This window comes from Phyllostomus discolor, chromosome 2 (genome assembly GCF_004126475.2).
Source record: "Phyllostomus discolor isolate MPI-MPIP mPhyDis1 chromosome 2, mPhyDis1.pri.v3, whole genome shotgun sequence".
Lineage (NCBI taxonomy): Eukaryota > Metazoa > Chordata > Mammalia > Chiroptera > Phyllostomidae > Phyllostomus > Phyllostomus discolor.
Window position 1 is genome coordinate 130534518 of NC_040904.2, and position 18220 is coordinate 130552737.

An 18220-nucleotide genomic window follows, 5' to 3' on the forward strand; every position below is an offset into this window, starting at 1 on the left:
AGAAAGAACATGTAAATTACTGTGAAACCTTCTTTATTTAGAATGCTCTCAGTTGAATAAGAAGGGTCCAAGGAGGAAGTTTGTTCCTCAAAGTCTTACAGCTCTTTGACCCCGACTCTCAATAGACCAGCAGAGTTCCTTGTTTTCTATAGTTCCTTACTTCCCCCTGATAAGTACTGTACTTTACCTGAATTATTATGCCAAATGAGCCCAATAAAAGCACGTATGGATGGTAAATCAGGGCCCTCCCCACTAGGGGGGGTGGCCATTCTGTCCCTACTTCCCCACAGGACCTGGTTGTCTCTGTGTATGTTTGTTTCTCGCGTGTTTTTCGGCGAGCCATCCACAGTGTTCCGTGGTCACTGCTGGCCGGTGACCCACGCGCAACAAAGGAAGATCCCTGAAGGGCCTGTTATAAATAAGGGAGGCAGAGAAAAAGAACTGTCAGTCAGATGAAACAAGTCCAACCTTAATCAAAATCATACTCGTTACCATTTGTTTGCTATCTCTCCTGTGCTAAAATGTTTACAGGTATTGTTGCTTTAGTTTCTCAACAACTCTTTAAAATAAGTGCTTCTTATAAGTGGGGAAATTGAGGTTAGTAAAAGTTAAATGACATCCCCATTTTTGAACATCAGAGCTGCAGAATCTGGGAACTCAACCAAGCACTTTGACTCTAGGACACACATCCAGATCCAGTACAGACCACTGGCTTCCAGAACTTTGAGACTGAAACAGATATTCTTCTGTGAACCGTTTCTTTATATCTGGAGCCTTGGAGGAGTGAAAATAAATGAAAATAGAAGGGATATCAAGAGCTATATTATAAAAGGATATCGATATAGAGTTTAGGCCTAAAAAATTTAATTTCTTACACAATGGGATTCTCAATGTTCTTGGATTTCACTGACAAGTTTAATCACCAAAAACACCTGCATCAAGAGGAGGCCAGGTACTGAGATTCAACAATATCAATGTGATTTGTGATGATCTCAGACGTGTTACCGAAGTTCACAGGGCTCATCAATTGCATACAAAGCTTGCAGTAGTATAGACATAGTTGAGATGTGATAAACAGCAGTGCATATAGCTGAAAGTGTTATTTTTTAAATTTTTTGTGAAAATACCACAGTAAATGAGAAAGTAAAGCAATCAAACAGATGTGCTCATTCTAGAATGATTAAATACAAACAATGAATAATTTCCTCTCTTGTATAATATGAACATTCTGATTAACTGCCATATAAAATGCCATAAAATTGAAGAAATTTTAGAACTTCTGAAATTTACAAATTTAGAAGTACCTACTTTATTTTTCCCTTGTTTATTGTTATTCAAACAGAGTTGTCTCCATCTCCCTCACAGCTTCCCTCACCCCAGCCATCCCCACCTCCTACCCCCGATCCTACCCCCGCTTTTTATAAAACTGTTCTTAAAAGTCTCTACAAAAGCACATTTTTACATATATGGAATATCTTATATACTTTAATGGATGCTAAAGTCTGAAAAACATTGTTAAACATACGTTAAATTATTTATCATATGTAAGTAATTTCTGATACAAAGTACAAACTAATTTATGTTTTTTATTAAATGATTCATACTTAGATGCTATTTTTACTGATTTTATTCAGATTGTATTTCTTAAAATTAAAATATTTACTTATAAACCCATTTTTTGCTGGTAAAATACAAAATGATAGAATGACTCTTAATACAGTTTGGCAGCGTCTTACCAAGTCAGACATAGTTTTAAAATACAACCCAGCAATCATGCTCCCAAATGGATTGAAGTTTATATTTATGTAGAAAATTCCCACTAATGTTTACAAGAGCTTTATTAATAATTGCCTGAAATTAGAAGCAACCAAATATCTTTTAGTAGGATAATGGATAAGCAAACAATAGGATGCTCATACAATGGATATCATTCAGTGATAAAAATAAATAAGTTATCAAGCTATAAAGGTCATGAAGGACACTTACATGCATGTTGCTAAGAGAAAATAGTCAATTCGGAAAGGCCATACACGATATGATTCTAACCATATGATATGCTGGGAAAGGCAAAACTATAAAGATGGTGAAACAACCAGTAGTTTCCTAAGGTTAAGGAGAAGGGAAAAGGGCTGAGTAGGTGGGACACAGGGCACTTTCAGCATTGTTGAAACCATTCTGTATGATACTGTGATGATGAATACATAGCATCATGTACATATGAGAACTGTACAATATAAAGAAAGGGTGAATCCAAGTGCATACTATGGACTTCAGTTAGTGTATTGATAGGGGTTCTTCAAGTGTAGCAAATGCACCACATAATGTAAGATGTGATTAGTAACAGGTACTTCTGGTACTTTCTGTATCACTTTTCTGTAAATGTAAAATTGCTCTAAAACTAAAATATTTTAAAAACTTCCATTTATAGGCCGTATTTTGGGGCCATAACATAAGCCACAGAAAATTGAATTATAAAATTAGGATAATAAGTTCCAATGCATTTATAATTCAGAGGGTCCTTGGAGATTGTCTAGTCTAAGCATGTTTTTGTTCACCTCACACCCAGAAAGTTTAATGACCATCATGTCCCCAAAGCACACAAATGGGAGAATTTGGACTTGAACACTCAGTTCACTTGATGTTCTTCACAACACCAACTGACTGGTCCAGTAGAACGAGAGTCCGTGATAGAGAACCACCAAGCCTGAGTTCTTCTGAACAGCGATGAATATGTGAATGTATACTTTCTGAATGCTTTTGGTTTTCCCAATAGTGGTCCATATTCTGAAAACACACACACATGCATACACATGTGGGCATACACATGTTGGCATACACATGCACACACAAACACAATCATACACTCACACACCCTCTGCCAGGGTTTTTGATGCCTTTTATATAAAGAAATAAAGATAAACTCTCAGCAGAATGATGGTACCAGGGACTATGGGAGGGGAAGAAAAGGGAATAGTGGTCAAAGGGCACCAACTTCCGGTTCTAAGATGACTAAGTTCTGGGCATCTGATGTACAGCGTGGGCCTGTAGTTAACAGTACTGTATTGTATACTTGAAAGTTGCTAGTTCTTTGATGTTCTCACTACACACACATGAAAAATAATGGAAGCGTTAACTAATCTTATTGTGGTAATCATTTTGTCATACATATATGCATCTAATCATTATGAGTACACCTTAAACTTGTACGATGTTACATGTAAATTATATCTTAATTAAGTTTAAAAGCTAGACACATAGACCAGGGTAGAACTGCTTATTTTATAGATTTAGTGAACAATATTTCTTTGAGTTGTTGGATTCCTTTTTTCTTCTTAATTCCCAACTTGTACAAATCCCTTCTTTTGTAAAATTCAGCATCTGGGTAGATTTTTGTAATTTGGCAGACTCTGTAACTGGACATGACAAATTTCAGCTGGAAAAATATGTTGTGAAAAATCTTTCAAATGTCACATTACAACTGGGGCCACTGATAAACCCAAAACTGCAGCTGGACCATATTATTACATAGGTGTTTTATTTGCATTCCTTACCCCCAAGAAGGAAGTGAGTTTGCATCTGGAATATTATATCATTCTTCCTTTATCATGAGGATCAACTTTTTTTTAAACTTATACTAACAGCAAACTGCTTTCATCATTATCAATCACATTATTTGAAATAATATTATTCTTTATTAACTTTGTAAGAAACTGTAAAACCAACCAAATCTCAAAGAAATTACTATTCAAATATGATTTTAGTTAAATAACATTGCACAATTAAAGTTAATGTTAAATGCATTTTATTCAGTATGCTTTAAAAAGAATATATCTTTAAAAACATCTTATCTTTGTGTTATGTGTGTCCTTCAAAGTCTCAAAGCTAGCCTATGTATAACTCAGGACCAAAACCCCAGGCCTTTCCAAAATCAGAGGACAGCACAATTCCTGCTAGCAGAAAGAGACAGGGTGGGGGTACAAAAAGCAAATTCCAAGTGAATTATGATTTACATAAAGAGTCCCTTACCTACTATGTGATTTTATCTCTAGAGCAGGGCAAAGGTGAATATCCTAATGTCACAGATAACAACATGACCATCTAGTGAGATGAAGTGAGTTCCCTGAGCTACTGAGTAGTGGAGTCATAGATGTACCTCAGTCTTTCTGCTTTAAGCTGTATCTAGCTGCTTCTATGACAATAGAGAAGAGACATTATAAAAACATGTTTTCTGTTCAATCACATGGCATGCCAATATTTTTTCTACTTGAAATCCTTTGCAATTGAAACCATTTAAAATCATTTCACAAAAAAAGTGAATGCCTAAACTAAATCTACTGAATAGAGGGCAACTATTGACAAGTATTTGACATTTAATAAATTCAACCTCTTCTATTCAGAGTATTTTGTTAAGGAAACAGAAAAAAAGAGTAAATACTACTTGCATCCAGGAAGTAGTTCTTTGGGAGAGGAAAATGCGGTGATGGTCTGGCTGCTCATCTCAGGGTTGCTGGTATTGGAAATGATTCAGTAGAATTACACAACTCGGCCAACACCTTGTCTGCCCTTGGCAATGGTTTTCCACTACTAGGCCAGGCCAAGAAGGCCTCCAGTGCAGGGAATTTTTGTGACCCCAGGACCCTATATTTAAAGAATTCCACATGGCTGAGACGGAGTAACTGGAGCCTAGAGCGATGGGGCTGGATGGAGGCCACAGCTGTATCCTGGATAAGACAGTGCAAACACTTGCTTGGCAAGCAGGCCCAGACTGTCACAATTCATGCAGGAGGAGACACAGGACTTCAGGAGGAAATCACTAAGTTTAACGCCATGTGGCTCGGCTGCATTTACCATCTCTGCCCTATCCTATGCCCTAGGGACTGACCTTTATGATTTCATTATGGTGCTTTCTTAGTCTCTGGCTTCCACTGGGTCTGACAAATTAGAGGAGCTTGCAAGTCCTGGGAGACTTGATTCGTCTCCCCTCCCTCCCCAGCAAGTGTGATTGTGTCAGTGGTCATGTCCCCTGTTTTTAATGCAACCCTTGTTCAGTGAGTCCCCCCATCTCCTCCCTCTGCCCAAGGTCAGAGATTTTTTTGGAGTTTGATAATACCAGTCCCTTCCATTTCCCATCTAGAGAGAGGCATTGTTTGTGACTGTTGCTTGTTCCTGGATGAGCAACCATTCCCTCTAGTTTCTTTGTAGCCTGACCACACCTTTATATGACCACACCCTTTCATTACAATATTTTCAGTTTAGTAATCTGTTACATTTCTGCTCAAATCCTCACTAGTGAAAAATAATGTAATAGTTAATATGGCTATATGCTAAATATTATGTTAAGAAGTGAAAATGACTTATAAAAGTTTGTAATATATGTCAATGGCTGATATGCATACTTTACAAATACATATTAGAGAGGCTGAATGGCTTCTCCAGGATCATGCAACTCCAGTGGATGGCTAGGACACAAGCTCTGATTTTCTGACTCCAGAGCTTAGTCCCTGAGTTATTATGTGATCCCACATTGCAAATCATCACACCCTCAAACAAAGATTAAAGTTACCTATGTATTAAAAGGCTCAAAAAAACACGGTAGTTAAAAAAAATTCAAACCAGGACTGGCTTTCCAAATTATTTTTCCAAAGAGTAAAATTTCCACATTCTACTTGACTACTGCAGCATAAGATGATACAGAGGTAGGTATTCATAATTCTTAAACCATTAGTGTATATTTTAACATGTGCAGATTCTGGTTTTTACATTAGCTATGTGGTAGTGAAATGCCTATATAAATCTGCCCAACAACAAAAGTGAATGATATAACATCTGTCACTGTTTTTCCTCAAAAACACCAAGAGCTTTGCAGACTAATCCCATAGGGGCAAGCTGATCTCATCCTGCATTTGATGTCCTCAGAAATATCTACTGATCTGAAAAACATCACCAGCTGTCACAGAGCAAGTCTGTCATTGGTTTGTTACTTAAGTGTTGGTAGTTAGCTTTCCCAGAAAAGCCTAATAGCACTGAAGAGTATGTTCTTCACAAATATATTTTTAAGAATCAAATAACTTTTGTCTTAACATCATCTACTTATTGTTATGGGGGCTGTAATATTCAGCCACTTCCTGTTAGATTTATGCCAAAATATGTTATTGTAAGATGACATAAGGAGAAATTCATGCTGAAGCCATGTAAGTAAAAATTATGGCCACAAAGTTGAGCTGGTATTATTTATTATAAGTTCTAGGCAGTTCATCTTCTTTGGTTATGTTGTTCTATATTAGGATAAAAAATATTAGCCCAGAGAGTTACAGCAACATTGTTGGATTCTATCCATCTATATTCATTTAAAAACACAAATGCCATGTACAAAATAAATTGAGTTTTACTCATTTTACCTTATATTTTCCCTAGAAAGTAAAAAAATAATTGAATGTATAAAGGGACAAACAAATTAATTAATAAACCAACCATTAGTTTGAAAACTATTTGCCCTATATGTGGAGAGTTCATTAATATAACAATTACCTTGTACAATATTTTAAAGTCTCTAGCTTACTTGATTCTCCTTCTATCCATATGACAGTAAGAGGGAATTCACAGTTATTGAACATTTATTGTGAGTGAGATATTGGTTCATAAGTTATTTGAACCTTAAAATAATTGAAGCATGTAGGTAAAGATGATGAATAATTAAGAATAAGGCCTTTGGTTTCTGATCTGCATTTGAGTCCCAGCTGGAGATGTGAAGAGATCCAGAATTTCTGTATAGAAGAGATATTGAATTTTTAGGATTCAGAAATAGAACTCATCCTGCATAAAGGAGATAAAATAATAGAATAAATATATCAGTCTTATTGTCAATAAAACCTAGACTAAAGGATACAGCTTAGGTGAATGGCTAAGTGAGTTTGGTAATGATCTCCGTTCTTCACATGCACTCCCGTCTTTATTTCTAGGGGTGTCCAATCTGTGGACCACAGGTCACATGCAGCCCAGGATGGCTATGAATGTGGTCCAACACAAAATTGTAAATTTACTTAAAACGCTAGGATATTTTTTTGTGATTATGTGTCACAATGTATTTAATGTGTGGTCCAAGACAACTCTTCTTCTTCCAGTGTGGCCCAGAGATGCCAAAAGTTTGGACACCCCTGCTAGACCATAGAACATCCACTGAAGAAAATTAGATGTGTACTGAGCACTCACCAATGATGGCTGTCTCACACAGCTCTGGGATACAGATGAAGAGAAACAGAAAGAATAGAGAAACACTCTCAGTGCTTATAAACTTAAAATCATTCAATTCCATCTACTTGAGTACAATGCCAGGAACATAATGTTTAATAAATGATAGTTATCATTACTATAAGGCACAAATATTCTGATTTTTCTTTTCAGGAAACCATCTTCAATGGATAATGTAATGTTCAGCTGTTGGAGAACCAAAAATTCAAATTTGTATCAGACTCTGGTAGGCAGGATGCTACCTCACACACACCAAAGATGTCCATGCCCTAATGCCTGGACCATGTGGATATGTTTAATTGCATTGCAAAGGGAAATTAAGGTAGTAAGTGGAATTAAAGTTGATAATTAGCTGACCTTGAAATAGGGAGAGTATCCTGGCTGATCTAGGTGGTCCCAATGTAATCATGGGGTCCTTGATACGGCAGAGGCAGTGTCAGAGCCATGTGCTGTGAGGCATCGCAGGACATCAGCTACCACTGCCTTTGGAGATGGGAGGATTCTAGAATCTAAAAAATGTGAATAGCCAGTAGAAGCTAGAACACACACACACACACACACACACACACATACACACACACACACAAGCACAAAAGTATGTTCTACTCTAGAATTCCCAGAAAGGAATGCAGCCCTATCTACATCTTCAGTTTAGACCAGTGAGACCATTTCTGATTTCTGATGTCCAAAACTGTAAGATAATACATTTGTATTGTTTCAAGACACTCAATATGTGCTAATTTGTTATAGTAGCAATAGGAAACTAATACAGACTGCAAAGGAAACACCTCACTCCACACTACACTCTCTGCACCCAAATGGACAAGGACTGGATCAAAACTTGGGATCTAAGGACTGTGTTAGAGGGTGAGGTGGAGTGAATTCCAGATGTTATATAGGAGTGGCAAGAAAGACATCTTGATGTAAATGAGTTACTTACCACTAATATTCTTTGAGAGATGCTATATAAGAGGTTTTGCTTAAAAAAATGTATGAAAGTGTAACCAACCCTCTTGCCTCAATGTCACATCCACTATTTGGAGAAACTGAAATAATGGCAAAAAAGAGCATTTCTATAACTTTTTGTTCATGAATACATTGTGCTTTGTAGGCAATTTTAAACCACACTGTCATTCTGTGGCTCTGTCAGTAAAAACTGGTTACAAAAATACAGATCACTCCAAAGTAAAAGTACTCCAAAACAATGTATCATGTCCATTTAACTCTACCTTTTAATCTAGCTCTAAACCAAAACGTTTTGTGAAAAATCCAATAGTAACCAAATCTAACATGTTCTATTTTAGAAACTAGTAAAAATGGCTATTAATAGTTTAGGTTAATTATGGCCTTAGGACAGAAGTTGCCTTTCTGAAATGGATCTGCCTTATACCCATGCACTGAGTATAAATTGGACCTTTCATTTGGGCTCTCTGTAGACAGGGAACCAGCACCGTCATGACGTGCCATGGGCTCCAGGTGGGGTAGCATTAGAGAAATGTAAATAATATTAACCACCCCTTGGTCTTGTCATAGTAATTTCCAACATTGTATCGTGTTACAAGAAGTTCATCCATGCTGTATTTTTCATTTCTTAAGAAAGTTTGTGGAAGATTTTTGTCTATGCTTTGACCCAGATTTCTGGATCCTCAGAGCACATTTGCTCACCCTCCCATCCCTGACACCCTTTGCTGTCCCTTGTTGTCTGGAGGTTAAAATGGAGAAAATATTTCAAGGGCTACTACCCCTATGACTTCTGTTGTCAGATAAGACGTGGAGTTCAGGCTGGCGAGTCAAGAAACTGAATTTTCCTTTTCTGCCAATGATTTTGAAAGAAACAACTTAGAACACATCTGGGACACACTTTTCTATGAAATGGAAATCCACTGAAGTGAGTTCATATGATTAGTGATGACTAATTTTTTAAATATTCATTCACAGGCTAGCTTGCAAAATTTTGAGTATATCATCCAGGAAAAACACTTACAGTATAAATAAAGGTGGTATTAATAAACAGGAGATGTTGTTTTTACAAATTTACAGCTATTTCTAAAAAACTGAAATTTGAATATGATGTTCTTCTGACTCTAGGAAAGCATCATTCCTAATCATGCACATCAGTATTTCTAGGTACTTTGCCATGAATTTCATGCTTTAATATCCTTAATTGATAGATTTCCTCCTATGTAAATAAAATCTCTGTTCATACAATAAAGTGGATTTTCTCTTAAAGTAATGAGTAACTCTACTGGCAACAAATGTTCTTCTTTTCTTCTTAAAAAAGACCTTTTAAAATTTCTTTTTTTTAATTATATTTTATTGAGTATGCTGTTGCAGTTGTCCTGATTTTCCCCACTTGTCCCACCTCCACCTAGCAGTCCCTACTCCTTCAGGTAATACCCACTCCTTCACCCCCCACCATTGTTCATGTCCATGATTTATGCATATAAATTCTTTGGCTACTCCATTTCCTATACTGTACTTTACATCCCCATGGCTATTCTGTAACTGCCTATTTGTACTTCTTAATCCCCTCACATCTTCACTCATTCCACCCTCCCCCCTCACACTTTGTAACCATCAAAAGGCTCTCTGTGTCCATGATTCTGTCTCTGTTTTACTAGTTTGCTTAGTTGCTTTTTTAGATCCAACTGTCAATGCATTTGTATTTTTTTGTCATTTTATTGTTTATAGTTTTGATCTTTTTTCCTTAAGTAAGTCCTTTTAACATTTCATGTAATGATGATTTGATGATGATGAACTGCTTTAGTTTTTTCTTGTCTAGGAAGTTCTTTATCTACTCTTTGATTCTAAATTATAGCTTTGTTAGGTAGAGCAATCTTGGCTATAGTTCCCTGCTTTCCATGACTTTGAATATTTCTTGTCAATCCCTTCTTGCCTGCAAAGTTTCTTTTGAGAAATCAGCTGACAGCCTTATGGGAACTCCCTTGTAATTAACTATTGCTTTACTCTTGCTGCTTTTAAGATTCTCTGTTTATCTTTAACCTTTGGCATTTTAGTTTTGATGTGTCTTGGAGTGAGCCATTTTCTATCCATCTTATTTGGGATTGTCTATGCTTCCTGGAATTGTTTATCTATTTCCTTTGCCAAATTAGGGAAATTTTCTTTCATTATTTTTTAAAGATTTTATTTATTTATTTTTAGAGAGAGGGGAAGGGAAGGTGAAAGAGAGGGAGCAAAACATCAATGTGTGGTTACCTCTCATGCATACCCTACTGGGGTCCTAGACTGAAACCCAGGCATGTGCCCTGACTGGAAATTGAACCAGACACCCTTTGCTTTGCAGTCCAGCACTGAAACCACTGAGCCACACCAGCCAGGGCTCTTTCATTATTTTTTCACATATATTTCCAATTTCTTGCTTTTTCTCTTCTTATTCTGGCACCTCTATGGTGCAAATGTTGGACCTCTTGAAGTTTCCCCAGAAGCTGTCTACACTATTATTATTTTGTTGGATTCTTTTTTCTTCTTGATGTTTTACATGGTTGTTTTTTGCTTCCTATGCTCCAAATCACTGATTTGATTCTCAGCTTCAGCCATTTTATTGTTGTTTCTCTGTAAATTGTTTTTTAGTTCAATTAGTGGTATCCTTCCTTGCTTTTTAAAAAATTTTTAAAAGATTTTATTTATTTTGTTTTTAGACGGAGGGGAAGGAAGGAAGAAAAAAAAGGAGAGAAATATTAATGTGTGGTTGCCTGTCATGCACCCACTATTTGGAACCTGGTCTGCAACCCAGGAATGTGTCCAGACTGGGAATTGAATCAGTGACCCTTTGGTTGTCAGACTATCACCCCATCTACTGAGCCACACTAGCCAGGGCAGTGTATCCTTCACCTCTGACTGGATCTCTTTAATGCTGCTGAGGTCCTTACTAAGTTCACTGAGCATCCTTGTAAAAAGTGTTGTGAAGTCTGCATCTGATAGATTGCTTATCTCCATTTCATTTAGCTCTTTTTCTGGAATTTTGATCTGCCCTTTCATTTGGGCCATGTTTCTTTGTCTCCTTGTTCTGCCAGATTTCCTGTGTTTGTTTCTGTGTATTAGGTAGAGCTGCTTTGACTCTGTGTCTTGGTAGTGTGGCCCAATGTAGTAAATGCCTTGTAGAGTCCAATGGCATAGCCTCCCTTATCTCCCAAGTTGAATACTTGAGGTATGCTCTTTATATAGGCTGAGTACACCCTCCTTTTGCAGTTGAGCCTTGATTGCTGTTGGCAGGTCAATGGGAGGGATTTACCCAGGCCAATCAGCTGCAAGGATTGTCTGTGACAACTTACCACCAGTCTCCACCCTCCGTGGAGGATCAGCTTTGCAGAGGCAGAGTGGTGGTGCTCTGACATAATCTGTAGCTGTCCACTGGATGTGCTGGCCCTGGGTTTCCTGGGTGGTGCAGGCCAAGGTCATCCCCCACCTGTGTTTTTCCCAGGGTCACCCTGCCTGACCTAAAAAGCCATCTGAGATAGCTGTTATTTATGCTGGGCTTGGAGATTCCCAGGTTAAGTCAAGCTGTGAATCTAGTCTGGCTGCTCCTAGTGCTGCCAGAGACTCACTAAGGCCAGTGGTTGCTTGTTTGATAGAATTTAGGAAGTTGTGAAGCAGGTTCCAAGATCAGTCATTCATATGGAAAAGCAGCTTGCATGGGTCCATAAGTTGGGTGGGGTGGAGTTTCTGGGGATCTCCAAGGCAGGTCAAACAGTATTAGCCAAGTGGTTGGAGTCTCAGATATGGCACCAGCTTTCTGACTCTGTGAAGGGAGGGGATTAGAAAAGAGACAATGGCCTCTGCTTGCCTTGATGCCAGACACTTCAGTCTCTCCCTGTATACCACTGATGCATTGCAAGCTGCTATCCCAGTGCTGGAGCTCAGAGGGAATGATTCGTAGTAGGTGAGTTCATGTGTGTGTTCTTTAAGAGGAACTTGGGGCTGCAGAAGTTTCTTCCACTGACTCAATGGAACCTGTGTTGTTTGCAGCTGGAAGTTGTAGGGAATTATCTTCCTGGAACTGGAACCTTGGGCTGGGGGGCTGGGTGTGGGGATGGGACTCCTCACTCCTGAGACAAATCTCCCTAAATTTTATCCATCATATGTGGATGAGGTATCAGCCCATTCCACACCTGTGCCCCTCTTACTAACCTGGACTGATATGGTTTCTTTAATTCCATAGTTGTCAGACTTCCATTCAACTTGACTTCTGATGATTTTGAGTGATGATTGCTCTATATTTCACTTGTAATTTTGATGTGGCTGTGGAAAGAGGTGAACCATATCTGCCTACACCACCATCCTGACTAGAAGTTAACATTTCTTGTAATACTGGTTTGGTGATGATGAACTCCTTTACCTTTTTCTTGTCTGGGAAGTTCTTTATCTATCCTTTGATTCCAAATGATAGCTTTGCTGAGTAGAGCAATCTTGGTTGTTGGTCTTTGCTTTTCATCACTTTGAATATTTTTTTATAATTGCCATGTTGTATTTATTTTTTATTTATTTTAATTGTTGTTCAAGTACAGTTTTCTGCCTTTTACCCCCATGCCAGCCCAACTCCCAGCCCTCGCCACCTCCCTCCCTCCTCCCCCTGACTTGTTATTGTCTATGTGTCCTTTATACTAGTTCTTTCAAACCCTCCCCCCTTCCTCTGAAATTGGCTCTCCTCTCCCCTCTGGTCACTGTCAGTCTGTTCTCAATTTCAGTGTCTTTGGTTATATTTTGCGTGTTTGTTTGTTGTGTTGATTAGATTCCTGTTAGAGGTGAAATCATATGGTATTTGTCTTTTGCCTCCTGGCCTATTTAGCTTAGCATAATGAATATTTCCTTTTTATCCCTTTTTGCATGCAACATTTCTGTTGAGAAATCAGTTGACAGTCTTATTGTAAGTCCCTTGTAAGTAACTAAGTTCTTTTCTCTTGCTGCTTTTTAGATATTCTCTTCTTTTACCTTCAGCATTTTAATGATGGTGTGTCTTGGTGTGGGTCTCTCTGGACTCATCTTTTCTGAACTCTCTGAGATTCTTGGACTTGTATGTCTATTTCCTTCACTATGTTAGGGAAATTTCCCCTCTTTATTTTTTCAAATAAATTTCTTTTCTTTTTTTAATGGAATGTGTTGAAGTGACAGTTTATAAAATTATATAGGTTTCAGGTATACAATTGTATAATACATCATCTATATATTGAATTGTGTGTTCATCACCCCAAGTCAAATCTACTTTCATCACCATTTATTCCTACTTTACCTTCTCCTACCTCGCCTATCACTTTTCACTCTTATAATAACCATGCTGTTGTCTGTCTATGAGCGTTTTTCTTTTTTCTTTTTTGTTCTTAATCCCTTCACTCAGCACAGCTGCATGCTTGGTTGAAGATGACTTTTCCTGATAGAGGAGAAGACCATTCTTCAGCCAAGAGTACATGAGTAGGTACACTCCCCTGCTAAAACCTTCAAATACACTCTAAAATAGGTTTTCAATTTCTTGCTCTCTCTTTCTCCTTCCAACCAATCACTCACACGATGCCAGTGTTTGTATGATCAAAGTGGTTTCAGAGGTTCTTTATATTATCCTCAAAAAGATAAAAAATGTGAAAAATAAAATGGCAATAAATACATATCTATCAACAACTGAATCTAGAAAACAAAATAAATGAACAACTAGAACAGAAGATTCACAGATACAGAGAACATTTTGACGGTTACCAAATGAGAGAGGGAGTTGGAGTTTGGGTGTTTGGGTGAATAAGACGAAGGGATTGAGAAGTACAAATTGGTAGTAACAGAGCAATCACGGGGATGTAAAGTATACCATAGGGGATATAGTCAATAATATCCTAAACACTATATATTGTGATATATATATATATATATATATATATATATATATGATTTATTGGGGTGATGACTTAGTTATATAATGTTTGATCACTGGGGTGTACATTTGAAACTAATATTGTATGTCAACAGTAAGTGAAAAATAAAAAAATGATTTTTCAAAAAAGTCTTCATTTTAAACATGTCAGTAGAAAGAGGACCACCCTTTAGGCAACAACAATAATGATAATGATAATAATAATAATAGATTAAAGGTTGGATTTTAGCCCTCACTCACATCCTTGGTTATGTACTCTGAATCAGCACCTAAACTACCCGAAGGGAATTCAGGAGATTGGTAAAGGTAAACCTCCAATAACTAATCTCATTGCTTTGCCTCTGAAAGGACTTTCTAAAAGTACTTTCTGCCCACCCACTGGCCTGCTGACTGCAGCTCACATCTCTCCTTTGCATCTCTGTGTCTGCACCACTCACTCCCTGCCCTGCTCATGTCCAGAGAGCCCATAGCTCCATTGCACAATGTATAGCATTTGGACCCTCTTTGGCAGTCATGACTGCCCTTCTGTTCAGTGTCTGATTGCTATAAAGATTGCACACAGTGGTCCAGGTGCATTTTGCTTTGAGAAGTCAATGGATATGCCAGCTGCTGCTTTGGATGTCACCAGTTGGTGGAGATCAACCAGCTGTTTGGAATGGAACCGGTTTGAGTGAAGAAATTTTCTTATTTGTGACTATGTTATGAGGGAGAAATCTACAACAACCAAAAGCAGTTTTGAATTTAAATTTGAATATCAGACCAAAGTAGATGGTGAGATAATTCTTCATCTTTATGACAAAGGAAGAAATGGGCAAATGATTTGTATGTTGGAGAGGATATTTGTATTTATTTTACTGGATACAGCCAATAATAAAGTGTTCCTGGCCAGAGCTACCCCATGGAGTCAGACCTTTGCTTAAAGCTATGACAGAAACTAGATTTTTGGCTGTGTGTTCAGAAGTTAAAGTTCTCGTTAACTTGAAGCACTCCACAGCTCCTTTTTGGGAAAGTAGAGCCTTTTCTCCTAGGATACTATGAAGTTTTTGATTTAAAGCCAAATGGCAAAGTTGTGTCAATGGAAATGGTTAAATATCATCATTGAACTCTGACAGTGTGGAGAAACTATTCCCAGGTTTGAGACAGAAACTGTGAAGAGCAACATCCAGAGCCTTTTTAACAATGCTATAAGAAATGTTTGATGACAGACAGAAGGATTGGTTGTCTTTTATCAGGGGGCTTGGATTCCAGTTTGGTTGCTGCCACCTGTTGAAGCAGCTAAAAAGGCACAAGTCCAGTACCCTCTGCAGACATTTGTGATTAGCATGGAAGACAGTCCTGATTTACTGGCTGCCAGAAAGGTGGCAAATCATATTGGGAGTGAATATCATGAAGTCCTCTTTAACTCTGAGGAAGATATTCAGGGTCCTGGGTGAAATCATCTCTTCCTTGGAAATCTATGACAGTACGACAGCTCTCACTTCAGTGGACACATACTTAATTTCCAAGTACATTTGGAAGAACAGAGATTGCATGGTGATCTTCTCTGGAGACAGTTCAGATGAACTTACACAGGGTTACATGTACTTCAGGGGGAGGGTCCTTTCTCTGAAAACGCAGAGGAGGAAAGTGAGAAGCTTCTGAAGGAACTCTATTTGTTTGATGCTCTCTTTGCAGATGGAACTACTGTTTCCCATGGCCTTAAATTGAGAGTCCCATTTCTGGACCATTGATTTTGTTTCTATTACTTGTCTCTACCAACAGATATAAGAATTCCCAAGAATGGGATAGAAAAAGATCTGTTGGGAAAGGCATTTGAAGACTCCAATCTGATACCTAAAGAGATTGTCCAGTGACCAAAAGAAGCATTCAGTGTGTGCCATAACCTCAGTTAAGATTTCCTGGTTTAGGATCTTACAGGATTGAACATCAGGTTGATGATGCAATGACGGCAACAGGAGCCTTAAGTTTCCCTTCAACACTCCAAAAACTAAAGAAGGCTATTAATACTGTCAAATCTTTGAATGCCACTACCCAGGCTGAGCCTGACTGGTTGACCCATTGCTGGATGCCCAGGTGGATTAATGCCACTGACCCTTCTGCATGCACTTTGACCACCAAAGATTAGAAACATTCTAAGCTAGAGAGTGAAAGTAAATGTTTCTTTTAATTATGAAAGGTAGAGGGTTTGGGGGCTAGAAGGTTAGCAGTGAGGATTATCCACTAAGGGGGTGAAAAAATAAAAGTCTTAAAGTTAAAAAAATATCTTTCCTTTTTTTTTAATAAAGAGCAATTGTTAGAGGCTAATCAGCCTGTACACCCTGGAAAGTGATTATGTAACAGGGTGCAGCCAAGAGGGGGATCCCAAATAGGGATTTGGAATGGGGTCCAGAACTCAAGGTGTCCAGGAAATATTAGGATGTCCTCACCCCTTCCCCTCCAGGTGTGGGTTGGGGGAAGGGACACATGGAGCAGGGCTTTTGAGAGCTGTTTTGCATAGCAACAGCTTTGCAGCTAACCTCTGGTGTGGTCATTTAACATATCTTATAACCTTTAACTGGTTGCATAGATATGTTAAATAGCTGTGGCTGTGCTCTGAGCCAGGGGGATGGAAGTAACTTCCCCACCAAGACATAACTGGGGGGCAGGTCCCTCGAGTTACAGCACTTGCATGACAGCTTGGAGATAACTGGCTCCATGACATGGGGCTACGACTGCCCTGACTCATGATGGCAGCCCAGTAAAGCTGGAAGGATATGAGAATGCTGGCAAGTGTAGCCAATTGTGGGCGGAGTCAGAAATGGGGCTGTAGAGGATGATTGGCATGGGGATTTAAACCGAGACACAGCAGCCATCTCGGGTAGAACCATGTGGTTTTGGCTGAGTGTAGACTTCTGGCCATTGTGCTGGGAGAACCACGCAGCTTTGCCAGAGTGGAGACTCCCACAGCCATTGTGCAGAGAAGACCACATAGCTATGGACATGTGAGAGAACCACTCCATCTTTCCCAGAGTGGGGACTTCCACAGCCCTGTGAGAGAGAATCACCATGCAGCTTTAGCAGAGAACTGCCACTCGGCTTTTGCAGAATGGCGACCCCCCTCCTCGCAGCCATTGCAGAGAGAACCATGAGGCTGTGGCAATAGAAAGGAGGGCCACTCGGCTTTGCCAGAGTGGGTACCCCCGCAGCTTTAGAAGGGGGAACCACCGCCCGGCTTTGCCAGAGATCCTGGAGACACAGCTGATGGTGCCAGGAACTGAGGGAGGCCTACCAGCCAAGATGGATTACTGGGAAGAACCGGGGGCTGCCTGAGCCTTGGACTTCTATTTCTTTTCCTGAGATATGGTACCCCAGACTGGGCAAAGGGGGGAAGGAAGGACTATGTGTGTTTGTGGGTGTTTTAAAGGACTCTGGGGTTTCAATGAAGACATTAGGTCACTACTTTAAGTTTGTATAGCATTAAATAAACATTTCCTTTCCTTTTCATGAATCTCTGGCATTGAGAGATGTCTTTCCTATAAGGCGGCAAACATAATGAACCTGGGGGGTTCCTTTCAGTAATAGTATATCATCCCAGCCCCCCCCCCCTTGTTCTGTAACAATTACATAAGTGAAAAACAACAAATCACCATAGAAATTATATAGATCTAACTGTTAGTAGGCTTGACAAAACGTTGTGTAGCATAAGAGCTATGGAGTAACACAAGCCATCAATTATCCCTGTGGAGCACTTTATCACTTACAAAGAATCTTTCTCTGAAGGGAGATATCATGTTGGTCGATGATCATCCAATTATGGGAGAAAGTTGCTGTTTCCTCATTTTTTCAGATGTGGAGTCTAAGGCACAAACAATATCATAATTAAAAGCATTAGACAAAGGTAAAGTTCAGACATTGCAAATTGGTGGTTGTGGGTGTATGTCCTGCCACTGTTTTGTTTAGATGAGGATATTTCAAAATTAATTTAGACAATTATTTAAAATTGGTAAATTTTGTATAAAAATCCACAGTTTTTACCCTTGATAGTGTAAAATGGCACCAGCCTGCTGAAGGTGAGCAGTAGTGATCTTCTTTGAAAGTGTGTGTACTCTTTTAGATGGA

The 18220-nt window shown here is 38.7% G+C and overlaps 1 pseudogene; it reads left to right on the forward strand.

Annotated features, from left to right (window-relative positions):
- Window positions 1-14604: 14604 nt before the first annotated feature.
- On the forward strand, window positions 14605-16247 carry LOC114513995 (annotated as a pseudogene).
- The last annotated feature ends 1973 nt before the right edge of the window (window positions 16248-18220 follow it).